Genomic DNA, 25,758 nt, shown 5'->3' with positions numbered 1-25,758 from the left:
GGTTGAATTGAAAATAATTTACAACTATTTGAATTTACAAATTGGCAGGTAGCCCCATAAAACAATCTTTGTCTGTAATAGTTTAAGTTCTTATTGACAGAACCATGAATGTGGTGTAAAATACAAGTGGCAACATTACAGAGCAGGCTAAAATCTAACTCCATTTAATCTAGGTCCAATGTGACCGGACTAGGAACCATCCCATACCTCTCTCTCAAATAGTCCACTATTTTCTGCATTAAAAAATCCAGATCTTGGTCAAATTTCATTTCATCCTATTTTTCTAATTTAGTTCATTAAATTAGATCTGCAAAAATAAACAATTACCTCGAAGTCTCTTTTTGGTGGATTATTTTACACAATCTGATTATGAATGGCAACGCGGTAGCATTTTCCAGCAGCCTCGCGAGTTATTTTCCTCACATTTTCCACCAGAGGGCAGGTGTTTGGTGTACAATACTGTTGCAGGACTGGTTTCACCTAAAGGTGCATAATCTACAATAAAATTCCCCAATTTACCTACTGACCTTACAACACAATATGCAGTAAGGATATCACACAAGTCCATTTATTCTCTTCCACTCTGAACATGCTTAGTCAGCACTGTGCATAGGCAGATTTCGAGTTGCTCTGAATACCATCCTGGTAGTCCTTTTCCTCCGACTGCCCATAATCTCATCAATCCTGAAATTATGTTGTGGGATATCAGCAAACATACATTTGAGGCATTTCCCTAAAATTTGTCTCTCTATTGTTACGTTAATGGAGGCATTAACCTGTAAACAGACAGATGGCAACATTCAAAGCAATCAATGTAGTTTGTAGACCATCTATTGTAAGTAAGGTATCACTGAAGAATACAAAAGAACAGCAGAACACTGGCATAAGTAAAACAGCTGTTATTAGAGCATTTAATCAAAAAAGAAACAATGACTGAATGTTAGGGGGCATATAACAATTTTTTTTAAAAAACTAGTATTGTCTTATTGTTATGCAAAATGGAAAAATTCAATGGTTTATTCATAAAAGTAGCACACCCAGAAATTTGGTGACTGGCTCAAAAGTTTTATAAAACTCCAGATCCATGAAGGGATGAAACGTATCAAAGGATCATAATGAGTGTTTGATCCTGACACTGGGTTTTTAAAAAAAAAATTCCACAATGTAAATGTGAGAATACTGTAATGTGGTTGTTCAGAAGGAGTGGTAAATTGGAATGAAATTGCAGCATAAGCATAAAACTGAGCAAATCAATCAGGAAAACTTTCTCCTCCAGTTAGAAGCAGGACAACTGATTGATTGCTGTAGCCTTGTGGTTGTAATTACTACATTTCCAATTGACTGGCTCCACTCAAGGAAGGTCAAAGTGAAAGAAGGTGGTTAAAAGATGAAGGCACTCAAATGATGCAATGGGATACTGGCATACAATTGCTTAAGCATTCTTATGAAACTCCTCTCTCTGCTATCTTAGTAAAAGCCTTAGTGTGTTTAAAATAAATAGTTTAATGCCTCTGATAACATAAGAGAGAGAGAGGAATTTCAAGCAAAAGCCTTAAATGTCCATTCCCTGATATCCCATTACAAAATTTCAGGATGGATGAGATGATGGGCAGTCTGAGGACTATCAAACTGAATTACAGATGGCTTGCTTCCTCCTATATCATTGTTCTAGTCAACAGTTGTAAGAAAAGACCCATATACTAATTCAAAATAGAATAATAATGGGGAGAGAATGTGGGAAAAAAACAAAGGCGCACGGAGGAAAACAGAAAGACTTGCAATACAAAAAGGGTAGAAAATGGTACAGGTAAAATTTTAAGTCAAGGTGAACAGTAGAATTCAGTCACATGATTAAGTCAAGGTGGACAGCACCAAGCTGTTCATAGCCAGATTTGCAGGCAACAGGGCCAGTTTATACCAGAAAGACAGACTTCAATTTTTATAGCGTCTTTTATGACATTCGTGCCAGACAAGTGCAGGCAATGACCATCTCCAAGGAGAGAGTGTCTAACCACCTTCCCTTGACATTCAACGGCATTACCATCGCCAAATCCCCCATCAACAACATCCTGGGAGTCACCATTGACCAGAAACTTAACTGGGCCAGCCATATAAATACCGTGGCTACAAGAGCAGGTCAGAGGCTGGGTATTCTGCAGCGAGTCACTCACCTCCTGACTCCCCAAAGCCTTTCCACCATCTACAAGGCACAAGTCAGGAGTGTGATGGAATACTCTCCACTTGCCTGGATGAGTGCAGCTCCAACAACACTCAAGAAGCTCGACACCATCCAGGACAAAGCAGCCCGCTTGACTGGCACCCAATCCACTACCCGAAACATTCAATCACTTCACCACCGGCGCACTGTGGCTGCAGTGTGTACCGTCCACAGGATGCACTGCAGCAACTCACCAAGGCTTCTTCGACAGCACCTCCCAAACCTGCAACCCCTACCACCTAGAAGGACAAGAGCAGCAGGCACATGGGAACAACACCACCTGCACGTTACCCTCCAAGTCACACACCATCCCGACTTGGAAATATATCGCTGTTCCTTCATTGTTGCTGGGTCAAAATCCTGGAACTCCCTTCCTAACAGCACTGTGGGAGAACCTTCACCACATGGACTGCAGCGGTTCAAGAAGGCGGCTCACCACCACCTTCTCAAGGGCAATTAGGGATGGGCAATAAATGCTGGCCTCGCATGAACAAATAATTTTTAAAAATGACCTCAGCACATCCCAAAGCACTTTAGAGCCAATGAAGTACTTTTGAAGTATAGTCACTGTTGTAATGTAGGAAACGCAACAGCCAATTTGCACATAGCACGATCCCACAAACGGCAACGTGATAATGGCCAGATTATCTGGGGGGTTTTTTCTTTAAAAAGTTGTTAGTTGAGGGATAAATATTGGCCAGGACACCTGGGAGAACTCCCCTACTCTTCTTCGAATAGTGCAATGGGATCTTTTACATCCACCTGAGGGGGCAGACAGAGCCTCAGTTTAACATCTCATCTGAAAGACAGCACCTCCGACAGTGCAGCACTCACTCAGTACTGCACTGGAGTGTCAGCCTAGATTTTGTGCCCAAGTCCCTGGAGTAGGACTTGGACCCACAACCTTTTGACGAGAGGAGAGAGTGCTACCAACTGAGTCACATTTGACACTACCAGACCATTACAAACAATGAGGAAAATTTGGACTGTGTATCAATTAGGTTACACCAGGATAACAGCTGATATTTTTTGATATCAGCCAGTATTTAATTTCCTTTACGACTTAGCTGTGTTTTTTTTCAAATCGATATTATCACTAGTATCAGTAAACAGTAGGTAATGCACGTACAGCTAACAGAATCAAAGGCACCATCGTCAGAATCTAATGTTTGAAATAAGATTTGAGGTCATTGGAGAGTTCATTGTGAAAGCAGGTTTTTGATTATCTAAGGACTCAAGCTGTGTCAGACTCCATCAGTTTTGACCTCCCTTGATCAGGAAGGCCAACAACATAAGAGAGCGCATTAGAATATCTTTTTTTCATGAGAACATAAAAAGTGCCAGGAATGAGAAAAGGTCATTAGGTTTCAGCCCATCGAAGCTCGTCCCTCTAGGGCATTAATTCTCCCATTATGCCATCCAATTGTATTATGAATAAACCCAATGTTTTTGCCTCTGTTACCCCTTTTAAAATATTTTTCACTGAGGAAAGATGTTTGTCTTCATTCTTGTCCTAATTTCCTCTTCTTCCTTACAAACTGACAGATTGCTATACATCAATGTGAAGTGGAATGGATTTCATCGAAAACCCAGTAACAATAAATTATGCAAAAATTACATTCAAATACATCAGCGCATTAGTTACATGTGGGGGTGATTTAACCCCCAGGAACAGGTGAGTTGGGGGCAGGTGGGCAGTCAAAATAGTAGATATTTGAAGCAGGAGCTCAACCTGTCTCCAACACGCCCACTTCTACGTTTAACCCAGGGAGGTTTGGATGCGTGCGCACAGCAGACACCAGGAAGTCCCGCCCCCACTTAAAGCCGGTGGGCGATACTTTTTTTTATTTGTTCATGGGCGTCGCTGGCGAGGCCAGCATTTATTGCCCATCCTTAATTGCCCTTGAGAAGGTGGTGAGCTGTCTTCTTGAACCGCTGCAGTCCGTGTGGTAAAGGCTCTCCCACGGTGCTATTAGGAAGGGAGTTCCTTCTAGGTGGTAGAGGTCGTGGGTTTGGGAGGTGCTGTCGAAGAAGCCTTGGCAAGTTGCTGCAGTGCATCCTGTGGATAAAGGGCAATGTACTTCGTTGAAATAGTTGATGTACTTAATATTTTGTGTATTGGAAAACTTAAATGAATTTAACCTTACCTGTTCGGGTTTCCCCTTGCTTCCGATTCATGTTAGGTGAAAGCAGGCAGGAAGGGCCGGATCCATGAGGTGAGTGTCTATATTGCACTGCCTGTGGGCCCAGAGGAGCAGGAGTGCTTCATCCAGGCCCAATCTTACCTGGAGCGACGTGACCCTAACGATTAGCCTCCCCACCACCACCCCCCCACTCAAACCCGATCTCCGATGCTGGCTGACCACCCCCCCCCACCCGCCCCGATCTCCGTAGCTGGCTGAACCCCCCCCCACCCGATCTCCGATGCTGGCTGACCCCCCCCCCCCCCCCCCCGATCTCCGATGCTGGCTGACCACCCCCCCCCCCCGATCTCCGATGCTGGCTGACTCCACCCACCCCCCTCACCCCCGATCGGGGATGCTGGCTGGCTGACCCCCACCCTGATCTCCGATGCTGGTTGAAACCCCATCCCTGGTCTCCAGTGCCGGCAGGCACCCCCCCCCGATCTCCGATGCTGGCTGACCCCCACCCCGCCCCGATCGCCGATGCTGGCTGCCCCCCCCCCCCCCCACCACCGCCCCGATCTCCGACGCTGGCTGACCACCCCCACCACCGCCCCGATCTCCGACGCTGGCTGACCCCCCCAACCGCCCCGATCTCCGACGCTGGCTGACCCCGCCCCCGATCGCCGACGCTGGCTGACCCCCACCCCGCCCCCGATCGCCGACGCTGGCTGACCCCCACCCCGCCCCCGATCTCCTACGCTGGCTGACCCCCACCCCGATCTCCTACGCTGGTTGACTCCCACCCTGATCTCCTACGCTGGTTGACTCCCACCCCGATCTCCTACGCTGGTTGACTCCCACCCTGATCTCCTACGCTGGTTGACTCCCACCCTGATCTCCTACGCTGGTTGACTCCCACCCTGATCTCCTACGCTGGTTGACTCCCACCCTGATCTCCTACGCTGGTTGAAACACCTCCCCCACCCCGATTGCCAATGCTGGCTGACCCCCTCCCCCCCCCAACCCGATCTCCAGTGCTGGCTGACAGGCAATCAGCCTGCCAATCTGGCTGTCTGGTGCGTGGGAAACCCGGAAGCTCAAATACTCACCTTCAATCGAGTTGCAATCGCAGATTGCGACGCACTCAATTGGCTTCTGGGTTCCCCACACAAATATCTGTGGACGTGTGGGGTACCTGGCTCAGAGACAAAATCAGATACAGAAATACCTGGTCAGGATCATATCAATAACACTCCAATAAGAAGCAAAAAGGAACTTCATGTCTAATGAAGGAAACTACTCGAGTGGTCTACTGAGGAAGTTCTTGAAGCTACAACAGATTATCTCAGCTTTCCATTGACTCCCTCTCATGTATTTGTAGTTCTTAAACAAGTAATTGATTTTGTACAATTTTTATCTTAAATGAAGAACTCCTTCTCAGGAGTTAGTTGATGACTGACAGCATTACTTGTGGATAAAAATTATACTTAGTGCTCAAGGCTGAAGTGCTTTCTGCCACATTTCCCTTGCCAACCTCCCTCTCTTCACATCACACTGTGTCTGACCACACTGTTGAGCCCCAGTGCCTACTTATCACCAGTTTGATATTGGTAGGAAGTTGGGGCTATGAGTGGCTCTACTAATAAAAAGACTGCTAAGACTGCACTCCCAGCACAGACGGTACGTATTCACCCAACATGCAAGGCAGTCAGTCTGTCTCCGTCTCCTCCTCACTCACATGAAGCTGGGCTTCTGTATGGGTGGAGCCACTGTGATCCTGGACCACTGCAGCAGCTGATCTGCTATCTTCGCCAATACATCTCAAATGCAAATGACATAGATGTATCTGCTTACAGTCACCCACATCCAATTCCAGTACATAGCACAGGACCCCACCAATCCCTCTCTCCTATTCCTTTTCTCCCCCAAAAAGAAAGCTGCCTTACACTGCTTTTCTTCAGTAACTCAGTCTCTCTTCAGATCTACAGTTTTCTATCCCTGGTATCATCTTAAAAGTCCATGATTTTAGGCAGAGCTATATAGGAGAACCTGGTGACTTCATCTGAACCAAAATTCCAAATCTCACTTCATACTGGTGGACCCATTTTCTCCTGGCCAGAATTTTTACTGTAAACAGTCTATCGAGTGTGCTGTGAATCAGAGGACTCATGATAGCTAGTGAGCAGCGCTCACATGCATGGATGTCTGATTTCCCCAGCTTCTTAATGTAACCGATTCCCTCCCGCCCCCGCCAACTTACACTGCTCTCAAATCTGCTCATAACACTTCAGCAGTTCTGCAGTATGACTGGCATTTAAAACCCCAATTTTAGACTGCAGAAGGGTGATGGATGCTCTATTCCCTAGTTCAAAAAAAATGTGCAACTTAAATTTTACTACATGGACTTAGCATAATCATTTTTCAAATTTAAACACCTTTTAATCGACAGGAAATGGATACATTGGATCCATCTCTAAAAGCAACTTTCTACATTCAAAGCCATAGAACAGAAGCTAGCTGAGAGATTATCTGAAGAGTCAGCTAGAATCATCTCATTACTGAACTATTCACTCAGTCTCCAAGGATATCTGCCAACTAAATGAAGAATATATCAATTTCTAAAATCAGACATCTGTCCATATAGTGGCACTACTCTAAAGAGGTCTAGAGAAAAGAGAATGCAATTAGATTCTCCTAATGACCCAGTCCGTGTTGGTTACAAATCAAAGTAAGGAAAATAACAGTTTACAGTGCAGTGAGGCGACCCTCAGCTTAAAATTCTAGGGACTTGATTTTCCTCATTACCCTGCCCAAATTGGGCAGGAAAGTAATGGAAAAGGGAAGGAAAAATCAGGTGGTGAGGGCTGCTGCTGCCACCTCACTGCCCCAACCTCACGTTGCCTTCTCCCACTGCCAATGGCCGACCACCATCAGGGCCCAGGTCCCCACCAGATTGTCCTAGCATCGCTCGTGTTACTACAACTTTCTGGCACTGCCATGTAGAAGGTGGCAGTGGGCCCCAGGAAATAGCAGTCATGACCGAGATTCAAAATTGAAGGGAGAAGGCCTTGAAGCACATCATTCTCTGCCAAGGTCTTCAGGGCTGCCGATTCCCTGATCTTTGGGGCTCCACTGCCGCTTTGAATAGCTGGCCACCTCTTCTGATGCTCCAGTTGTGTCGGAAGGGCAGGTAGAAGGCTCACCCTGCTAGAACACCGCCACAGGGAGGAGAATCCAGCCCTAGTTATCTTACATTAGTAGACTTCAATGTAGGTAGCAAATTCAACACAAGGTGCAGGGACTTAAAATGACAAATAAAAAGTAATGGCATAGACACTCTCCTCTGACAGTTTCCATTTGCTTTTCCAGAAATCAATAAGGAGTTCTTCAGGCTTGTCTCTCAGACATCTGTTAAAACATGAAACTCTAGTCTGACAGTCCAAGTAGAGTGTTTGTGTTTTAGTGACTGCTTGTAGCTCTTGGTTCTCACTTTTTCTTGACCCCACTTCTTTTTCTGCCTGCTTATATGGCAGGCCGAGGCTCAGTAATACTTAAGAACAAACTAAGCAACACGACATCATTATCAGCAGTAGAGTACAACCCCAGTTATTGTGTCCTCATTATCTGGATTTTCAAATGTATTTGAGAATTTTCACAAGTAATGAGACCAATAGAAGTTGAGTACCAGTGTTTTTTCCCTCTTTTGCTACCCTCCATTCTCTGCTCCTTCTCCATAGATTGCTGGCTGCTGCTGAGCAAGCACACTCTCAATTGCACCAGTACATACTCAACTTGGGTCCCACCAAAAGCCGATACTGCATGGATCTCAGCAAAATTTCTGACTTAAGAACTTAAGAAATAGGAGCAGGAGTAGGCCAATCGGCCCCTCGAGCCTGCTCCGCCATTCAATAAGATCATGGCTGATCTGATCCTAACCTCAAATCTAAATTCATGTCCAATTTCCTGCCCGCGCCCCGTAACCCCTAATTCCCTTTACTTCTAGGAAACTGTCGATTTCTGTTTTAAATTTATTTAATGATGTAGCTTCCACAGCTTCCTGGGGCAGCAAATTCCACAGACCCACCACCCTCTGAGTGAAGAAGTTTCTCCTCATCTCAGTTTTGAAAGAGCAGCCCCTTATTCTAAGATTATGCCCCCTAGTTCTAGTTTCGCCCATCCTTGGGAACATCCTTACCGCATCCACCCGATCAAGCCCCTTCACAATCTTATATGTTTCAATAAGATCGCCTCTCATTCTTCTGAACTCCAATGAGTAGAGTCCCAATCTACTCAACCTCTCCTCATATGTCCACCCCCTCATCCCCGGGATTAACCAAGTGAACCTTCTATGTACTGCCTCGAGAGCAAGTATGTCTTTTCTTAAGTATGGACACCAAAACTGTATGCAATATTCCAGGTGCAGTCTCACCAATACCTTATATAACTGCAGCAATACCTCCCTGTTTTTATATTCTATCCCCCGAGCAATAAAAGCCAACATTCCGTTGGCCTTCTTGATCACCTGCTGCACCTGCAAACTAATTTTTTGATTTTCCTGCACTAGGACCCCCAGATCCCTTTGTACTGCAGTACTTTCCAGTTGCTCGCCATTAAGATAATAACTTGCTCTCCGATTTTTCCTGCCAAAGTGCATAACCTCACATTTTCCAATATTGTATTGCATCTGCCAAATCTCCGCCCACTCACCCAGCCTGTCTATATCCCCTTGTAGGTTTTTTATATCCTCCTCACTCTCTACTTTCCCTCCCATCTTTGTATCATCTGCAAACTTTGATATGTTACACTCTGTCCCCTCCTCCAAATCATTAATATAGATTGTAAAGAGTTGGGGACCCAGCACCGACCCCTGCGGAACACCACTGGCTACAGGTTGCCAGTCCGAGAATGTACCATTTATCCCAACTCTCTGCTTCCTGTTAGATAACCAATCCTCCACCCATGCCAGAATATTACCCCCAATCCAGTGATTCTTTATCTTGAGCAATAATCTTTTATGTGGCACCTTGTCAAATGCCTTCTGGAAATCCAAATACACTACGTCCACTGGTTCCCCTTTATCCATCCTGTACGTTATATCCTCAAAGAACTCAAGCAAATTTGTCAGACTGAAACAAAATATTTGTTCAGCATTTTTGCCATCTCCATGTTTCCCACCATTAATTTCCCGGTCTCATCCTCTAAAGGACCTACGTTTGCCTTAGCCACCCTTTTTCTTTTTATATAACTGTAGAAACTCTTGCTATCTGTTTTTATATTTTTTGCTAATTTATTTTCATAATCTATCTTCCCTTTCTTAATCAATCCTTTCGTTAATTTTTGCTGTCTTTTGAAGACTTCCCAATCTTCTATCCTCCCACTAAGTTTGGCTACCTTATATGTCCTTGTTTTTAGTCGGATACTATCCTTAATTTCTTTACTTAGCCACGGATGGCTGTCATTTATTTAACACCCTTTTTTCCTCAGTGGAATATATATTTTTTGAAAGTTGTAAAATAACTCCTTAAATGAACACCACTGCTCATGTACCGTCTTACCCTTTAATCTATTTTCCCAGTCCACTTTAATCAATTCCGCTCTCATACCATCATAGTCTCCTTTATTCAAGCTCAGTACGCTTGTTTGAGAACCAACCTTCTCACCCTCTAATTGGATATGGAATGTAACCATGTTATGGTCACTCATTCCATGGGGATCCTTAACTAGGACATTAATTAATTAATCCTGGCTCATTACACAGGATCACGTCCAAGGTTGCTTGCCCCCTTGTTGGTTCAGTTACATACTGCTCAAGAAATCCATCCCTAATACACTCAATAAACTCTTCCTCAAGGCTACCCTGCCCATTTTGATTTGTCCAGTTAATATGATAGTTAAAATCCCCCATAATTATAGCTGTTCCCTTATTACATGCCCCGACTATTTCCTGATTAATACTTCTTCCAGCAGAGTTGCAACTATTAGGAGGCCTATATACTACGCCCATGAGTGTTTTTTGCCCCTTATTATTCCTTATCTCTACCCAAACTGTTTCATTATCCTGATCCTTTGTCCCAATATCTTTTCTCTGTATTACAGTGATTCCTTCCCTTATTAACATAGCCACCCCACCTCCCCTTCCTTCCTGATTGTTAAATACCCTGGCATATTTAATTCCCAGTCATTGTCACCCTGCAGTCATGTTTCTGTAATGGCCAAAAGATCATACACATACGTCGTTATTTGTGCCATTAACTCGTCCATTTTGTTATGAATGCTACGTGCATTCAGATAAAGAACTTTCAAATATGTTTTGTGACACTTAGTTCCTGCTTTTTCCTTTTTTAAACACTTTACCTTTTACTCCATACCTTCTGTCCCTTCCTGATGCGCTTTCCTCTGTCTCCCTGCTCAGGTTCCCAAACCCCTGCCACAGCTTTGATGCTGGGTTAATCGCCTTACACCTTTTAGTTTTCATTTTATCTGTCGTGCCTAAAGTACCTAAAGTACACTTTCTTTCCGCTGCTCTATGCTTTTCCCTTTCACTTGTTCTTGAACAACTGTTTGTACTATTTGTATTGTACATTTCCCCTGGGTCTTCCCCTCTCTTGCTGCTCTCAACTTTATTCCCTTCTGACTCCCCGCTCAGGTTCCCATCCCCCTGCCACTCTAGTTTAAACCTTCCCCAACAGCACTAGCAAACACCCCCGCGAGGACATTTGTCCCGGTCCTGCTCGGGTGTAACCCGTCACGCTTGTACAGGTCCCACCTTCCCCAGAACCGGTCCCAATGTCCCAGGAATCTAAATCCCTCCCTCCTACACCATCCCTGCAGCCACGCATTCATCCTGTCTATTCACCTGTTCCTATACACACTAGCACATGGCACCAGTAGTAATCCTGAGATCACTACCTTTGAAGTGCTGCTTTTTAATTTATCTCCTAACTCCTTAAATTCACCTTGCAGGACCTCATCCCTTTTTTTAACCTATGTCGTTGGTACCAATATGGACCACGACTACTGGCTGTTCACCCTCCCCCTCCAGAATGCCCTGCAGCCGCTCCGTGACATCCTTGACCCTAGCACCAGGGAGGCAACATACCATCCTGGAGTCACGTTTGCGGCCGCAGAAACGCCTATCTGTTCCCCTTACAATTGAAACCCCTATCACTATAGCCCTGCCACTCTTCTTCCTCCCCTCCTGTGCAGCAGAGCCACCCGTGGTGCCCCGAACCTGGCTCTTGCTGCTTTCCCCTGATAAGCCATCTCCCCCAACAGTATCCAAAGCAGAATATCTGTTTGAGAGGGAGATGGCCCCAGGGGACTCCTGCTCTACCTGCCTAGTCCTTTTACTCTGCCTGGCGGTCACCATTTCCTTTCTGCCTGCGTATTCTTTACCTGCGGTGTGACCACCTCACTGAACGTGCTATCCACGATAGTCTCAGCATCGCGGATGCTCCAGTGAGTCCACCCGCAGCTCCAGCTCCGAAAGACGGTTAGCCAGTAGCTGCAGTTGGACACACTTCCTGCACACATGGTCGCCAGGGACACTGGTAGTGTCCATGACTTCCCACGTAGTGCAGGAGGAGCATATCACGGGTGCGAGCTGTGCTGCCATGACTTGCCTTCGACTCCTAGACTCTCTTCCCGCTCTAGGCCTCCCCTTTTATACTCTGCTCACCTCTCGGACTCTCCTGCCTCACCTGTGATGTCGCACAGTAGTTGTCTCTTGGTGCAGGTCTGCTGCTGCTTTTAAATCCACAATCTCAGTCTTCTACTCAGGTCCACTGCCGCTCTGCGGGAAAAGTTCGGAAAAGCAAGGCAAAGCAGCACCTCCTTCCCCCACTTCACCGAACTCCCACACTTACCAAACTCTCAGCACACTGTGTATCCGCACACCGTGCAGTTCGCACTCACCAATTGTTTAAACACACTTCTATGGTAGTGAAGGAAATATGTATTGAATATAACATCAACTGGGTGATTTCTAAGTTGCTAGCTCCACTGAGATCAGTCAATGGGATCACTGAAGGTGAACACATTCTGCGATTAGCACCCAGCTCTATATCTGGGGCAGCATTTTCGCTAGGTTCCAGCAACTGGAGCCGTAGTGGGGGTGCAGCGACCTGCAGATCAGTCATTAGATCAGTTGTTTAATGCCAACACATCTTGCCAGAAGAGCAACGAAGAGGAATGCTACTGAGGAATCTTAATTATCTACGAATTTCCATTATCCACAGTGCATTGTTGGGGAGGGGGGGGGCCTCCATTGTGACAATTAACCAAATCCCATTGTATGTTCATTACTTCCCAATCTCATGAGAGAAAAATGCAACACTACCTGCCCTCTTTGAGAAACCTCCATTAATTTAGGGCACACACAGTTGATAAACTTTATGAACACAAACCTTTAGCTGTCTTCTCCAGATTCTCCTGGTCAGCCTCCCACTTTCCACCCTCCGTAAACTTCAGCTCATCCAAAACTCTGCTGCCCATACCCAAACTTGCACCCAAGTCCCATTCACCCATCACTCCTGTGTTTGCTGACCTTCATTGGCTCCCGGTCTGGCAACGCCTCGAATTTAAAATTCTCATCCATGTGTTCAAATCCCTCCATGGGCCCACCTCTCACTATCTCTAATCTCCTCCAGCCCTACAACCCTCCAAGGTCTCTCCACTCCTCCAATTCTGACCTTGTGTATGCCCGATTTCCATCACCTCACCATTGGCAGCCGTCCCTTCAGCTGTGTAGGCCCTAAGCTCTGGGATTCCCTCCCTAAACCTCTCCACCTCTCTTTACTCCTTTAAGACACTCCTTAAAACTTACCTCTTTGATCAAGCTCTCAGTCATCTGTCCTAATATCACTAAGTGGCTCAGTGTCAAATTTTGTCTGATAACACTCCTGTGAAACACCTTGGGACATTTTACTACGTTAAAGACACTATATAAATGTGAGTGGTTTTCTGTTAAATAGTCTTCTGTAATAATCCCAACTGGTGACTTCCTTTAAGTACAATTTACATGTATACACGGAGTGACTAGTAGCTTCAATCTGTGTTCTGGACGAGGTCTGCAATTCATTTATACTAGTACAGAAATTATAGGCACCCAGGGGAGAACGGTTTGTATAAAAGGTGTCAGGTGAGGTATTTAGATGTGAAAGAGCAATGTAGAGGCCATAACTCAATTATTTGGGACAGGCCCAACTTATGTCCAAGATATTCCCCCTGGTAGATGGCATAGGTGGAGAGCAGGCCACTATAAACAGGATGGATCCGACTTTTCAATATGCTGTAAACAGACATTTTGCATAAAGCGATGGCATGATTTTGTAACAATTCTGATGTATTTTCAATACACCAGAATTCAATTTATTTTTGCTGTAAGGGGAATTTTAAAAATATGTAATTCACTTTTCATGATGAATACAAACTGGATTTTGTTGAGGGTAGACAAGCTGCTCACGCCTTCCTACCCGATCAATCACTGCCTGCTGCGGAAAGACTCACTAATCACGGTGCCCGAGTCTGTGAGGCCCTCATTTCCCAGGTTGTATCATGAAGCAGGGTTGGCCATGGTTAACTTCTAGTAATAGTCTCTCTCAATTCCACTAATGTATATGTGACAAATCAGTTCTTTGATGGTCTATTGGAAGCTGAGAGGTGGTGGGGTACAGTCATCTTGTCTTGGCAACTGATAGAAAAATGTTAGCAGAGCCTGCAGACCATTCACCTGTCCTCTCACCTGAAAGATAAATGCAAAGAACCAACTGTACTGAACAGGATGGCAATAAGCTACTGTAGAGAAGGGCAGCTACAGTTAGAAAAAAGTAATCTTGCTTGAGTAACAAAATCATCAGTGCACTATAGGGGAGAGGGTTCGATTTTCATCATCTGAATGGAATATCATATTGTTCACGACATCCCACTATAATGAGCTCATTTACTTTTACCACAGCTGGCTATACTCCATTAATCCTATTCATACATCACTGCTGTGAATGCTAATGTATAACAATCCTATTCATTGTCCACAGGTTTTAAAAACAGAAACAAAGCCGGTCCCGTATTTGAACCAAATGCTGCCACCATATCTCTTTAGCTAACACAGAAACACATTTATCAGAGTCTAGCAATCCCACCACCGTCAGCTTCCTTCAAAGAAAAATGAGTCAAAAAAATGTTAGCATTCAAACTGCATGTTTGCAAAATGCACTTATTCTTGCCAGTATTATATTCAGGAAAGATTTCCATTTAACATCCCAATAAAGTATTTAATTATTGTAAAACAAGTAAAGCAAAATGAAGTCTGCACAGAGTCAAGTGGGGAGAAAAATCATTCATATATCATAGAACTATAGAAGGATACAGCACAGAAGGAGGCCATTCGACCCATCATGTCTGTGCCGGCTCTTTGAAAGAGCTATCCAATTAGTCCCACTCCCCTGCTCTATCCCCATAGCCCTGTACATTTTCCCCCTTCAAGTATTTATCCAATTCCCTTTTGAAAGTTACTATTGAATCTGCTTCCACCACCCTTTCAGGCAGTGCATTCCAGATCATTACAACTCAATGTGTGAAATTGTTTTCCCCCTCATGTCACCCCTGGTTCTTTTGCCAATTACCTTAAATCTGTATCCTCTGGTTACTGATCCTTCTACCACTTGAAATAGTTTCTCCTTATTTATTCTATCAAAACCCTTCATGGATTTTGAACACTATCAAATCTCCTCTTATCTTTCTTTGCTCCAAGAACAACCCTAGCTTCTCTAGTCGCTCCATGTAACTGAAGGCTATCATTTCCTCATATAGCACACAGTAATAAACTTCAACCATTTCAAGTTGCAGGGGTGATTTAACTCTACCCACCTGGGCAGTTAAAATCGCCCAGGTTAGTTAACAGCCCTGGAGATGCTGACATTTCTCGATTTTAACCTGTTCAACTGAGCAGGCGGCAAGGACACTGGCCCAAAGCCGGTGGGGCCTTTTTTTTTTAAACATATGCACATCAGGTCCCGGTGATGTCACAGGGATTCGACTGCAATTTTAACTCAACAACCTGAACGGAAAGGCCCAGTGAGTTTCCTACCAGGTGAAGAAAGCGGGGAAGAGGCCCAAAAATATATATAGTTTTGAAACTTTTCTTATGGTGGCCAGGAGAAGGACAAGTGCTCCCCTGGGCCCAACAAGGAAAGCTTAGGCCTCCCTTGCCATGCACCTGCCCCCCACCCCCACCCCCCACCCCAACTCTATTCCTGATTGAGACCCCCCCCCCCCCACCGTGGGATGGCCCCAGCAGCCAATCCCGCCATCTATCCGATCTCAGCGGGTGGCCTCTGAGCCGACAATTTTCCACCGCTTCCTGCCAACTTCCTGGGTGGGATTTAAGTGAGGCCCAGGAGTTAAAATACTCTAGGCTTCATTTCTGGAGCGAGTGAGTTTCTGACTCATACCCGTGCTCCCCCGCCAAAAACTGGCCTGGAGTTAAAATCAGGCCTGTAGTTTTCCCTTTCACGAGCTGTACAATGGCTGCTCTCAAAATCTGTAGAAAAGTAAAAATATATATTCAAAAATCTCCCCCTACCCACCACCTGGATTATATAAACCGAAGAACATTGCTATTACCATAAGTGCATGAATACTGTTGCCAGGGAACCCTATTCATGTACACAGTTAGTAAAGATTAATGGCCTAAGACTCTTATTTTAATTAAACAAGATTGAAGACACATTGGTGCCATCTAAAGAAATATCTTAAATGTAAATTAGCTAGAAAGCTACCAGAGTTATAAAAATCAGTCATTAATTACATTGATCTACAGATTAAGATTTTATTTTACTAGGCTAGGAGCGCTATTTAATTAAATATAATACATTATCTTTGATCAACAAAAAAATCTTATGAGGAGCAGATATCATAATTCTTGATTAGCAAACCAGATGTTTAAAACAAAGCTTTACAATCAAAGGTTACAGTTTTTCCAAAGCTCTTATGAAAGAAGTCTACTGTAGATAGGATATTATGCTCAAGTTAAAAAAGTATATTCAAAAAAAAATGAGGGACTGGATGGTGTAATGGAATAGACATTGGCCTTTTATTTTTGGCACCTTGGCTCAAATCCAGCCCAGTCTGATGAGATGCCTCATCTCTCCAATAGCTGTAAGGTTGCTGCATAGAATAAGTTTGGGCAAATTCAACTCAATTTCTAGTGGATGAGAGAGAGAGAGTCCATGTCACAATAAAAAACTATCCCCAATTTGACACTAATTGGCAATTTCTCTGGTCATAAAATTGCTGTTGGAAAAAATGCTTTAAAAAAAAAATCACACTATGCAGCAAGGATGTCGTCTGAGGCTTCAACTATGGCACATTGCTGGGACACACCTTTACTCTGCAGTTTTGAATAAAAATAAAACAAACATTCATTCTTGGGATGTGGATGTCACTGGCAAGGCAACAAGGGACTATTAACAAAAACGAGAGCGCATGGAATTGGAGGTAACCATTTGACATAGGTAGGGAATTGGTTAGGAGGTAGGAGACAGACAATAGGGATAATGGGTATATACTCAAATTGGCAACATGTGACTAGCGGTGTCCCCCAGGGATCCGTACTGGGGCCTCAGCTTTTCACTATATTTATAAATGACTTAGATGATGTAATAGAGAGCCTTATATCCAAGGCACTAAGTTAGGTGGCACAGTAAATAGTGTAGATGGGAGCAGAAAGTTGCAAAGGCACATTGATAGATGAAGTGAGTGGGCAAAACTGTAGCAAATGGAGTTTAATGTGGGGAAGTGTGATGTCATCCACCTTGGACCTAAAAGATAAATTGAAGTGTTTTATAAATGGTAAGAAGCTAGGAACTGTGGAGGAGCAGAGAGATTTAGGAGTCCATGTGCAAAAATCACTAAAAGCTAATGGACAGGTACAAAAAAATAATTTAAAAGACTAATGGAATGTCAGCCTTTATCTCAAGAGGGTTGGAATACAAAGGGGTAGAAGTTATGTTACAGTTTTATAAATCTCTGGTTAGACTCCAACTGGAGTATTGTGTTCAGTTCTGGGCACCACACCTCAGGAAGGATATATTGGCCTTGAAGGAGGTACATCACAGATTCACCAGAATGATACCAGGGCTAACAGGGTTAAATTATGAGGACAAGTTGCATAAACAAGGCTTGTATTCACTTCAGTATAGAAGATTAAAAGGGTGATCTAATTGAGGTGTTTAAGATGATTCAAGTATTGGATAGGGTAAACAGAGAGGAACAATTTCCTCTGGTGGGGGAGTCCAGGACAAAGGGCCATAACCTTAAAATTAGAGCTAGGCAGTTCAAAGGTGATGTCAGGAAGCACTTCTTCACACAAAGAGCAGTGGGAATCTGGAACCCTCTCTCTCTCCCAAAAAGCTATGATGTGGAGATGCCGGTGATGGACTGGGGTTGACAATTGTAAACAATTTTACAACACCAAGTTATAGTCCAGCAATTTTATTTTAAATTCACAAGCTTTCGGAGGCTTCCTCCTTCCTCAGGTGAACGATGTGGAAATTAAATCCTCGAAATGAAATCGCATTTATAAATCACAGAACAATGCTTGGTGATTACAGACAGTTTTGTCAACTGCCCGTTGCCAAGGCAATCAGTGTGCAGACAGACAGGTGTTACTTGCAAGGTCTCCGAATATACAAATCACCAAAAAAAAACCCAAAAAAAAGAGATAGAGAGGTAGAAACATAGAAAAGACAGCAACTGACCCGTTATATTAAAAACTGGACTCCTCCGGAGGGTCGCTGCCCTCAGCTGGACATGTATGCTCAAGCTGTCAGGAAATGCATCAATGCCAGATTCATCAGCCGCACTCAGAAGACAGTCCAGAATGTCACCCGAGCTCAACGCAACGCCATCAACGCTCAAGACCAACCGCAACATAGTCATCAAACCAGCGGACAAAGGAGGAGCCATAGTCATACAGAACAGAACGGACTATTGCAAAGAAGCATACCGACAACTGGACAACCAGGAACACTACAGACAGTTACCCGCAGATCCGACCAAAGAACACACCCACCAGCTCAACAAACTGATCAAGACCTTCGATCCAGACCTTCAAAGCATCCTACGCACTCTCATCCCGCGTGGGAGACTTCTACTGCCTCCCAAAGATACACAAAGCCAACCCACCCGGACGTCCTATCGTATCAGGCAACGAAACCCTGTGTGAGAACCTCTCTGGATACATCGAGGGCATCCTGAAACCCATCGTACAGGGAACCCCCAGCTTCTGTCGCGACACTACAGACTTCCTACAAAAACTCAGTACCCACAGACCAGTTGAACCAGGAACACTTCTCACCACGATGGACGTCTCGGCACTCTACACCAGTATCCCCCACGATGACGGCATCGCTGCGACAGCATCAATACTCAACACCAACAACAGCCAATCTCCAGACGCCATCCTACAACTCATCCGCTTCATCCTGGATCACAATGTCTTCACCTTCGATAACCAGTTCTTTACCCAAACACACGGAACAGCCATGGGGACCAAATTCACACCCCAATACGCCAACATTTTCATGCACAAGTTCGAGCAGGACTTCTTCACTGCACAGGACCTCCAACCAACACTATACACCAGATACATCGACGACATTTTCTTTCTATGGACCCATGGCAAGGAATCACTAAAGAGACTACATGATAACATCAACAAGTTCCATCCCACCATCAAGCTCACCATGGACTACTCCTCAGAATCAGTTTCTTTCTTGGACACACGAATCTCCATCAAAGACGGGCACCTCAGCACCTCACTCTACCGCAAGCCCACGGACAACCTCACGATGCTCCACTTTTCCAGCTTCCACCCTAACCACGTCAAAGAGGCCATCCCCTATGGACAGGCCCTGCGAATACACAGGGTCTGCTCAGATGAGGAGGAACGCGATGGACACCTACAGACGCTGAAAGACACCCTAGTAAGAACAGGATATGACATTCGACTCATCAATTGACAGTTCCGACGGGCCACAGCGAAAAATCGCATAGACCTCCTCAGGAGACTAACACGGGACGCAACGAACAGAGTACCCTTCGTCGTCCAGTACTTCCCCGGAGCGGAGAAACTACACCATGTTCTCCGCAGCCTTCAACATGTCATCAATGACGACGAACACCTCGCTATGGCCATCCCCACACCTCCACTACTCGCCTTTAAACAGCCACCCAACCTCAAACAGACCATCGTTCGCAGCAAATTACCTTGCTTTCAAAAGAACAGCGTCCATGACACCACACAACCCTGCCACGGTAACCTCTGCAAGACATGCCAGATCATCGACACAGATACCACCATCACACGAGAGGACACCACCCACCAGGTGCATGGTTCATACTCCTGTGACTCGGCCAACGTTGTCTACCTCATACGTTGCAGGAAAGGATGCCCCACAGCATGGTACATTGGCGAGACCATGCAGACGCTGCGACAACGGATGAACGGACACCGCGCAACAATCACCAAACAGGAGGGTTCCCTCCCAGTCGGGGAACACTTCAGCAGTCAAGGACATTCAGCCACCGACCTTCGGGTAAGCGTACTCCAAGGCGGCCTTCGAGACACACGACAACGCAAAATCGTCGAGCAGAAATTGATAGCCAAGTTCCGCACCCATGAGGACGGCCTCAACCGGGATCTTGGGTTCATGTCACGCTACACGTTACCCCACCAGCGAACAAATGTTATCTGTTTTTAATATAACGGGTCAGTTGCTGTCTTTTCTATGTTTCTACCTCTCTATCTCTGTTTTTTTTTTGTTTTTTTTTGGTGATTTGTATATTCGGAGACCTTGCAGGTAACACCTGTCTGTCTGCACATTGATTGCCTTGGCAACGGGCAGTTGAAAAAACTGTTCTGTGAATTATAAATGCGATTTCATTTCGAGGATTTCATTTCCAACAACGTTCACCTGAGGAAGGTGGAAGCCTCCGAAAGCTTGTGAATTTAAAATAAAATTGCTGGACTATAACTTGGTGTTGTAAAATTGTTTACAATTCCCAAATAGCTGTTGAGGGTAGGTCAATTGAAAATTTCAAAACTAGGTTTTTGTTCGGCAAGAGTATTACAGGTTAGGGAACCAAGGCGGGTGGATGGAGTTACGATACTGATCAGCCATGATCTAATTGAATGGTGGAATAGGCTCAAGGGGCTGAATGGCCTACTCCTGTTCCTATGTTCCAGTGTTTATTGCCCATCCCTGGTTGCTGGTTTTAATATAACTGAGTGGCCAATTCAGAGGGCAGTTAAGAGTCAACCTCATTGATGTGGCACTGGAGTCACATACCAGAAAGCAGGTTTTGTTCACTAAAAGGACATTAATGAACCAGTTGAGTTTTTAATGACAATCCAACAGCTTCATGGTCACTTTTACTGTTACTAGCTTTTTATTTTAAACTGAATTCAAATTCTCAAACTGCCATGGTGGAATTTGAACTTGTGAATTAGTCCAGTAATATAACCACTATGCTACCATACCCTATATACCTCCTGAACTGTGAGAGATTGGGTGAAAAAAATGGGGAGAGTGTTTCATTTCCTAGCATGGTGTGCTTCACCTCAAGTACAAATTCACCCACCCTAAAAAAAACTTTTCAATATACATTTAGAGCACGAGTGAGTGCTTTTTTCCCCAAATGAGTTGCCACTTTAGCATCACGATAAATGTAGCTTCAAAACTTTCATCAACTCACTTTTGTTACTTTGCTTGGATGAACACATCATTATTGATATTATTAAGGGTTGTCACTGTTGATATCCGGTGCGGACACGATGGGCCAAATGGCCTCCTTCTGTGCCGTAAGTTTTCTATGATTCTAAAACAATTTCTATGATTCTATATTATTAGGAGTAGGATTATCCAGTGTCTGGTCATATGTTCACATCTACATCACTTCATCGATCACAAGAATGCCTGAACTGAAATTTGTAGTTTTATCTAAGATTCTATAACATGATCCAATTCCTACCATTACCTTCTATGACAAGCAGTCTAAAACTAAGTAACTAAATCACTTCTACTAAAAACAGTTTATATGATTTCTATAAACTGTGTGAAATATTATGTGGCACAACAACTATGGAATTATAGAATCTTAAAGGCCAGAGACATTCATCCTATGCATTCTTTTTAAAACTGGCCACATTTATCCTGTCATGAAACCATGTTGGCCGTATGTCCAGCCCTGAAAACACTTTTATGGAAGCAGCAAGCCAGCCACATTTGCTATCTTCTCATTTTCTCTCCAAATTTAGCATCTGTCACCAACTGGAAGACTTGAAAATCCAAAAACATGAAAAGTAGGGAAAGTGAGAAGTAAATCTAAGGATAAAGAAGAACAAAGGGAGTAGGGAGTTAAGAAATAAAGCAAGAGAAAACAGAAATGAGGGAAGTGGAAAATATATGTTTTTTATGGAATTACTTTTAGAAGTGTACTGAAGGAGACTAGCAGTAAGTAAACATTATCAGAAGCAAGAAAATCTCGCAGACAGTTACCAAGAATTCATAGTTTTGAACAATTTGCTGCAGAGCTAATTACTGCTCCTGAAGATGTAGAAGGAGAGGGAATTTCTGCACATTTGAATTCACGGAATCTTTGCTTCAATTCAAAGCTTATATTCTGTATATATGTTGAGGTAGGGGCTGTCATGAAGGAACATCTTCAGATACATTAGAATATTATATAATATTTATTAAATTGTAATTTGCATTATTTCTAAAACTGAATTTGGACAAAATTGAGATATTAAACTGAACTAGCTCTTTTCAGACCAGTTTAGATTCAGAGCACATTCTGTCATCACCAAGCTAGTTGTTAAAAAAACATTAAGCAAGCAAAGAGAATCAGGAGTCCATTTTGAAAAATGGAGTCGCTGAATTACGAAAGAGTCAATTATTCTGTTTGCATTGATAAATTATTTCATCAACGCAGAAACTTTTTTGTTATAATGAATGACTAAATACATCATGAGCAGCATAATAAAACAGATAGGAATAAATCAGTCATAATCCTCTATGGGAATAAATCAATCAGTTTATTTTTTAAGCTTTTTATATGTATTTGTAAATTAAGACTATCCTTTCTTGGAAATGGCTCCCATATCCATTCCGCCAGTCCTGCTGTAACATTTGAACAATGTCTAGATCTGAGGCTGGTAGGGTTGCCAATTCTGGTTGGATGCATTCCTGGAGGCTTCATCACATGACCTCCTGCGTCCACTGCCCTCCCCCCACACGCCTGCCATTGGTCGCCTGACACATCCATCCTTGCAGCCCACCCCTTTCCCACGTCAATTGGAAAGCAAATTAAGTCTTCATTACCCAATTTGATGACCCTTGATGGTCAAAACAACCTATTTTTCCACCTCCAATATTTTTAGAACTAATAAACAAAAGTGGTCAAAGAAAATGGAAAAAAAGCACACAATTTCTTTAATGTCATTATTTTTCTCTGGGTTGCTTGCAGCAGTATCCAGGACATTAATCTTTAATTCCTGGAGACTCCAGAGCAATCCTGGAGGGTTGGCAAACTTAGAGGACAGAGACATTCATCCTATGCACTCTTTTTACAACTGGCTACATTTATCCAGTCATGAAACCATGTTGGCCTTATGTACAGCCTTGAAAACATTTTTATGGAAGCAGCAAGCCAGCCACATTTGCTATCTTCTCATTTTCTCTCCAAATTTAGCATCTGTCACCAACTGGAAGACTTGAAAATCCAAAAACATGAAAAGCAGGGAAAGTGAGAAGTAAATCTAAGAAAAGGATAAATAAGAACAAAGGGAGTAGGGAGTTAAGAGTTAAGAAACAAAGCAAGAGAAAACAGAAAAGTGAGCGAAGTGGAAAATGTGTTTTTTTTTAAAAAAGCTTGAAAGCAACAAATAAAAGGATGCTAAAAGAAACAAGATAAATCAGATGCTGAGAATTTCATTACAAGTTTAATGATTATGACTGGACAATGACAACAATTTACATTTCTATAGCAGGCCTCGTTTGGACAGACAATCTTCAGCCAGAAGTGCCGAGTGGATGACCTGTCTCGGCCTCCTCCCAACATCCCCACCATCACAGAAGCCAGTCTTCAGCCAATTCGATTCACTGGACGTGATATCAAGAAACGGCCGAGTGCACTGGATACAACAAAGGCTAGGGACCCCGACAACGTCCCAGCTGTAGTGCTGAAGCCTTGTGCTCCAGAACTAGCCGCGCCGCTAGCCAAACTGTTCCAGTGCAGCTACAACACTGGCATCTACCCAACAATGTAGAAAATTATCCAGGTATGTCCTGTCCACAAAAAGCAGGACAAATCCAATCCAGCCAATTACCGCCCCATCAGTCTACTCTCAATCATCAGCAAAGTGATGGAAGGTGTCGTCGACAGTGCTATCGAGCGGCACTTACTCACCAATAACCTGCTCACCGTTGCTCAGTTTGGGTTCCGCCAGGAACACTCGGCTCCAGACCTCATTACAGCCTTGGTCCAAACATGGACAAAAGAGCTGAATTCCAGAGGTGAGGTGAGAGTGACTGCCCTTGACATCAAGGCAGCATTTGACCGAGTGTGGCACCAAGGAGCCCTAGTAAAACTGAAGTCAATGGGAATCAGGGGGAAAGCTCTCCAGTGGCTGGTGTCATACCTAGCACAAAGGAAAATGGTAGTGGTTGTTGGAGGCCAATCATCTCAGCCCCAGGACATTGCTGCAGGAGTTCCTCAGGGCAGTGTCCTAGGCCCAACCATCTTGAGCTGCTTCATCAATGACCTTCCCTCCATCATAAGGTCAGAAATTGGGATGTTTGCTGATGATTGCACAGTGTTCAGTTCCATTCGCAACCCCTCAGATAATGAAGCAGTCCGTGCCCGCATGCAGCAAGACCTGGATAACATCCAGGCTTGGGCTCATAAGTGGCAAGTAACATTCGTGCCAGACAAGTGTCAGGCAATGACAATCTCCAACAAGAGAGAATCTAACCACCACCCCTTGACATTCAACGGCATTACCATCGCCGAATCCTCCACCATCAACATCCTGGGGGTCACCATTGACCAGAAACTTAACTGGACCAGACACATAAATACTGTGGCTACAAGAGCAGGTCAGAGGCTGGGTATTCTGCGGCGAGTCACTCACCTCCTGACTCCCCAAAGCTTTTCCACCATCTGCAAGGCACAAGTCAGGAGTGCGATGGAACACTCTCCAATTGCCTGGATGAGTGCAGCTCCAACAACACTAAAGAAGCCTGTTTCACTTTTCAAATTGCTGACACAAATAAATTTTTAAAACAAAATGTTAATGCAGTGTGTAATATCAACATGCAGTATTTATTGAGTTATTCACTGGCAACATTATCAAATACTCCTCAGTACTGAGCAGTACCATTAGCTTTTGAACACTTCTCACACTATGTGAAATATAGAACGTACCCACGCCCTGTGAAAATAGACATTTGGGAGAGAAAGGGTTAATATCAGACTTTTCTTGTTCCCTACAAAATTTGCTGGATAAAGAAACTTGACTAACAAGGTAACAAACATGTTATACACTTGTTGACATACGAAAGTTACTGACAGAAAAAGTCAAATAGCAAGTTACTGCTCTGTTGGTTTGTGGATATTTAAGACCTGATTCAACTGTAATGATATCATGTTGTTGTAATTTTCTGGCCAGCACAGGTGAGGTGTATTGCGTAAGTGCCCACATTACTCTTCCCACACTCACACCGAATGTTCTGACTTCCTCCAAAACTTGGGAGTGCCATAAGTATATCCATGACTCAATGCATATACAGGTCCATGCTGCACAGTCATGCTCCAGATTTGGGAGGAAACAAGAAAGTTGGTGGACGAAGGCAACACATTTAAATTGACTTATTACCAGCAAGGGGTCAGACTCTTACCAGAGGGATGTCTCAATGAGAGTTAGGAATCTGCGAGGTCAAGTAAGACATCATATCCTGAGGCACTGTGGCAGCTCTACCAGGTAAGTTGCAGCCCACATTGCTCTGATAACAACCATCTGCTGGTCTCATTATAGGTGGGGGAGCTGTACCAGAGTGAGATTCAGCTGATTTGTTTTACAAGTTCTATGTCAAATTTATATCATGACATGCATTTCAGCATGAAGGAAAAATTTCTTATGAAGTACATGTCACCTCCAAATTTCATCCTTGCTAACCAATGGGTAATATGCTCTACACCCTTTATTGAGGGCGTGTTGGTGTTCTGAAGTAAACTCAGACAAGTAATGGGCAGAAAGTTATCCAAAACTATTCATGATGTTTCTATTCTGATTGGAAGTAATAAACCAAACCAATCTGGACATAGTTTGATCAATTACTAAACTTCTAAGCC

The 25,758-nt window shown here is 43.9% G+C and overlaps 1 protein-coding gene across 2 annotated transcripts in view; it reads right to left on the bottom strand.

Annotated features, from left to right (window-relative positions):
- rundc3b (RUN domain containing 3b) overlaps positions 1–25,758 on the bottom strand; it is a 118,828-nt gene that overhangs the window by 62,487 nt on the left and 30,583 nt on the right. The gene's annotated exons all lie outside the window — the stretch shown is intronic.

This window comes from Heptranchias perlo, chromosome 2 (assembly GCF_035084215.1).
Source record: "Heptranchias perlo isolate sHepPer1 chromosome 2, sHepPer1.hap1, whole genome shotgun sequence".
Classification (NCBI taxonomy): Eukaryota; Metazoa; Chordata; class Chondrichthyes; order Hexanchiformes; family Hexanchidae; genus Heptranchias; species Heptranchias perlo.
Note: the sequence above shows the minus strand (reverse complement) of the source record. Positions and strands in the feature narration are given on the sequence as shown.